The following is a 5,459-nucleotide window of genomic DNA, read 5'->3' as shown; positions in this document are numbered from 1 at the left end:
AATTATAAGATCTAGTTGATCCGGGACTGGAACCGAGCCGAGTTTATAAAAAAATTAGGGTAGTTAAAAACCAAGCTGACCTAATTGGTCGACCCGATAAGATTCGGTCAAAAACTCGATTGCAACTTGTTAATTATTTTTTTATTTTTTATCAAAATAATATTATTTTGATATATAAAAAAAATAATTTAAAACTCATAACTCAGGTTTTTTTTGCTGGATCAACTACCTTTAAAAACACTGATTTGAAATATAATTTAAAAAATATGATAGGATTCAACTACCTTTAAATCCGACCCGAAATTCGAAGGAGCAAGCATGAAGAGAGTCGGTGTCGGTTATACAGAGCGTGTCACGCCCAAGTAAAGGCGCGTGCGATTAGATCTTGATTAGATCGTTGTCTGAGAGGCGCCAGTTGTAGACCGACACCACACTACGTGCTGAAAAAAGAATCTGAATCTGGACATTATGCTCCTCATTCAACACCGACGCTATTTCGCAGAAAAGTCAACCTACAGCTCACTAATTTTAGGTTAAAAGCAGTCCTTACTTCTTAACTCCATTTCATTTTGAGTCCTCTAATTGTTTTTCCTTAAGAGAAATCCTCCCCTTAATTCTTCCTTCTCTCTCCCTGAATCAAGAAACAAAATTATCAAAATTAGAATATATGATGACTTACAAACACTATTACCAACAGGGCAGATCTTGCCTCAAGTTCCCTGGGAGACAAGACCAATAAGGTGGTATAAAGTTTACTATATTATTAGTGTTTTTTTTTTTAATCATAAGTGTTTATTTTACATGCATCTCAACTAATCCTTTAAAATCCTGAAATTAACAATCATATAAGCTTCCAGTGGCCCTGAGATTTGTGGAACTTGAATTAATAATATTTGAAAAGCAAACTTAAAACGTGGTTAGTTGAGTTACACCTCTCATAATTAATATTATTTTTTTATTGTTTAGTTTCTTGTTAGCTTTCGTTTCTTAAAATTATTTTTTTTAATAAAATATTAAATTAATATTTCCATTTCTTACTGCAGATTTAAAACTGACCTTACCGATCAAAAATGAAAATTGATTCAGTCTAAATATGTTAGGTGAAGTCGGAATTGTCAAATATTGCAAATATCCATAGCCACCGAAACACCGATAGGATGAACAGTGCTACAGGAGTTGGTGGAGTGTATTTTTTTAGTTTAGGTTAAATGTAATTAATTGAAAGAGATTAATAAAAAATTAATAAAAGGAAGGCTAGATGCCGAATTGCCGATGTACACAAGGCCCACATGTTTAGAAAAGCTTAGACTGCTTGGGTTTTTTTTACTAAAGAGCCGTCTACTCTTTGATTTTAAAAAAGCATGCACCAAGTTTTTTTTTTTTTTTAACCTAAAAAATTTAATTTTAGCTTTTGTTTTTTAAAAGCACCTCTAAAATGCAATATAAATTTGAAAAAGCAATTAACAACATGAAATACTCCCACCTCTCTCTAAAAAATAAAATCAACATAATAAAAAAAAACTTAGCTTTTATTTCATCATTTTTCTATAATTTTCTTTTTCATCTCTGAAATTTAGAGAGTGAAAATAAATAAAATAAACTTTAGGATCAAAATTAAAATCCTAGATACTCTAAGATTAGCCATATATTTTATCCATATTTTACATTACAATTTTTTTTTTAATTTTGTTTTTTTACCATAATTTAAAATTTTATCTCATAAAATTAGAATATAGAAATATTCAATAAAAAAATTATAGGGTTGAAAATTATAAAGAAAAAGATGGGAAAAAAAGTGAAAGGAGCTTCACTGTTGTCCTTTCTTTTACTATATAGTTAATTCTATTATTTTACAAGTTAGAAACATTATGCCACGACAAAAAATTGTTGCCCTCGCACCCTGTTCGAATCGTTTTCGGGGAAAAAACTTAATCTTGTTGATTTTCATCCTCGAAAAATAATTTTTTGTGTGGTTTGGTGAGTTGGAAGTCGTATTTCGTACAAATGTAAATCTTTTGACCGTGCACGAATCTACAGAAGATGGCATGTACTTTACCCAGAATATTTATGGAATAAAGTTTGCAGTATTTAAGGATTTTCTCGCATTCCTCCGAGCCTAATGAAAAAGGGCCTACAAATTTTATTTTATTTTTTTCCCAAGAGAACCTACCAAAATCTTGATTCTTGATGGATTTGCAATTCATAGAATCGACTATAATGTAGATTCAAATACCACGTTCCATAAGAATCTCTTAAATCAAATGATGTTTTAGTAACCGCCGGTGGATTTTTTTTCCATCACCTATTTATATTAATGACTTAGATTATTTTTGGTTGGATCATATTTTTTTAATAAAAAAATATTTAAATGTTACTAGTATTTTTTTAAAAAAAATTAAACTGTGAATAATTAATTTAATGTGACTTGGCCGCCTTAACATGTCCAAAACACAACCTTGATAATTGATGAAAAATAATTTGATTCGAAATAAATATCTAAGATGATAATTTTTTTATATAAATATTAATAGAATAATATATTAGATTGATTCGTGTCAATCAGAGTTACCCTTCCAATCTTGATATCAAATTATAAGACCATTATAACTCATAAAAAGTAAATTAAAATAAATTGTGAAGTTTAATTTCCAATAAATCCAGTGTTGAATGATGAGATTGAAAGAAAAAAATGATTCAAGTTAACCCGGATTAACTTGTTAAACCCGCGATTCAGGTTATGAAACCAAGATAACCCAATTAAAATAAATTATGAACCTAAATTCCAAGCAGTCTAAGCTTTTTCTCGTATAGTTAAAAAACATTGTTTTGGAGAAAAATAATGTTATTGAACTTTATAAAGTTCATGGACATTTTCACTGGTTTGGCTGGTTGAACTGGTACATAGGTCTAGAAAGTTTAACTTTTTTTAATTAGTTTTTTTTTAATTTCATCTTTAGATATTGAGAATTTAATTTTATAGTTTCTTTTCATATTTTACGAGGTTATTGCGGTTTTAAAAAAAAAGTCTCGGTATTGGGTTGATATTTGATTTCACAATCGTTTATTTTTGTTATCATATAGTTAAATAAAAATAGTTTAAAAAAAAATTATAATTCCAGTAGAGTCCATAACTCGGTTTACATGTTTGACATGCTAGCTTGAGTTACCTGATTTATAGGTTTGATAAAATTACTCACCGACCAAATATGCTTTCTTTCTATATTTGGTATTTTAATTGTTTTGATTTTTTTTTTAAATTAGTACAACAAGTTAAAATTTTTGTGGAGTAAAAAAATAAAATAATATACTTTCATTTTATCGCTCTTATGAAACGTGACGACTATCTTGTTAAATCAATCGACGAGTTAGTTCTAAATTTAAATGTTATCACAGTTCTCAACCACAATATTATTGAAGTTGTGTTTTATAAATATGATATTTAATTAAATGTCACGGTTGATAACCGCAACATCCAAAAGTATATTATTTCACCAAAAAAAATAATTTGCTACTATATTAATTTGTTGTTTTTTAAAAATTTATATTCTAATGGCCTAATTTATCCCTATGCTATGGTCCATTTTCTTGCCTACAATCCAATTTTCTTGATTTGGGCTGCAGTGTTTCATGACGAAGGCACAATACACTAGCATTGTGAACCACCTACCCCGGATTTTCTATTCTCCAGGAACAAAAGATGGAAGTAATGATCACCACTAAAGTGGCGTCTTGTTCTTTAGGATCGTGCGGCTAATAGTCAATTAATCGTCCTTAAACAATTGTTTTAAAATTTTATTCGGATGGCCAACCCTAACCTCTACATGCTCTCCTGTAATTTCCTTGACATGGCCATTCTACTAATCTCTCTGAGTTTTTGACCTTTTTTCCTTCCGGTGACGGAAGCACGTGCTATTTATTTCTTTCTTTCTTAATGATCATACTATTTTGAGATTAGATTTTATATATTTATTAGTCAATTCCATTTATTTTTATTTTTTATAAATTTATTTATTTATTTATTTTAAATTAATATTTTTTATTATTTTCAGATCATTTTAATGTGTTGATATTAAAAATAATTTTTTAAAAATAAAAAAAAAATTATTTTAATATATTTCTAAACAAAAAATCACCATCTTAAACCTAAACACTTCTAATTCCCTTCTCATAAATTTTTTTCCCCCTCATCACCCCTTTAATTCAAATGATAACGTAGGAAAGCTATCTATTTATTAATTAACTTAAGACTTTCAAAGTATTCTTTCATTTGAGATTTTATTTGAAAAATCTATAAAAATATTCCAAAACATCAAAAATCAAGTTAGCAACGTGCCATCATCAACATGTATAGCTTGTATATTTATTATTTAGTATTAAAATTATTTTTTTCTTGAAAATATATTAAAAAAATTAATTTAATATTCTTGTGTTTCAAGACTTTCAAGAATATAAATATAAATATGGTACCACACCCACCTACTCCCTCACCAATCCCCCACGCCTTTGGCTTTAGATTCAGAATTTCTTTTGGTTGGTTGCCAGAGATATTTTTTGTACTTTAAGAAATAAAATTAATTATTAACCTTATTCTTAAATGAGTGTCCCCACCACCATTCCTCCACCAACCTCCGCCACCAACACCCTTTTACTTCTTCCCATTTTTCACCTTTCAAAACTTTTACTTTCCAATTTCATCTAAATTTCTAATTATTTATAAGTAATGTGCACTTGTTCAATGGGGCGCGTGAAACACATGCAATAAGGCAGTGCTTGAGGGCATATGAAGCGTGAGAAGATCCCTCTTCTAAGTTATGCTACACCACCAATCAGCGTCCTGTCACTCCCTGTGGACCATCACCACGTGTACTGCATTTGAGCTCTCATTTTCATTTGATTATTTTCTTTAAATATGGTTCTTTTTTATTTTTTATTTTTTGACAATAACTTCAAATATCATGATGTTATAAAATTTAGATTTTTAAAAAAAAAATAGTTTATTTGTAATAAAGTTTTGACAAACTAGCACCTGTCAAAAAAATTCTTTTAAAAAATAGATTTAGAAGAAACCGCAAAATATCATATTTAAAAAGCATGACATATTAGTTTCAAGATATATGAGAGAAATTTTTTTATAAATAATTATGCCATTTATTTTTATATGAAAAGTATTGAAATATTATAATATGCATATGAGCTCCAATTTCAAATGATTATTTTCTTTAAATATGATTTTTTCCTGTTTGTCACAATTGATGTTACAAATTTTGGATTTTTTAAAAATTAGCATGTTTTTTAAAAAGAAATAGCAAACTAGCACTGGTCAAATTTTTTTAAAATACCATAGTTTGGTAAAAACCACAATTCCACATTAATTTTAGGAGAGAGAGAGAGTACTGGAAAAAAAAAGCAAAAAAGACTGAGACTCTAGAGCTATATCGAGATTTTGATTATAACATTTT

Source organism: Populus nigra, chromosome 12 (genome assembly GCF_951802175.1).
Source record: "Populus nigra chromosome 12, ddPopNigr1.1, whole genome shotgun sequence".
Lineage (NCBI taxonomy): Eukaryota > Viridiplantae > Streptophyta > Magnoliopsida > Malpighiales > Salicaceae > Populus > Populus nigra.
This window is presented reverse-complemented; position numbering follows the sequence as displayed.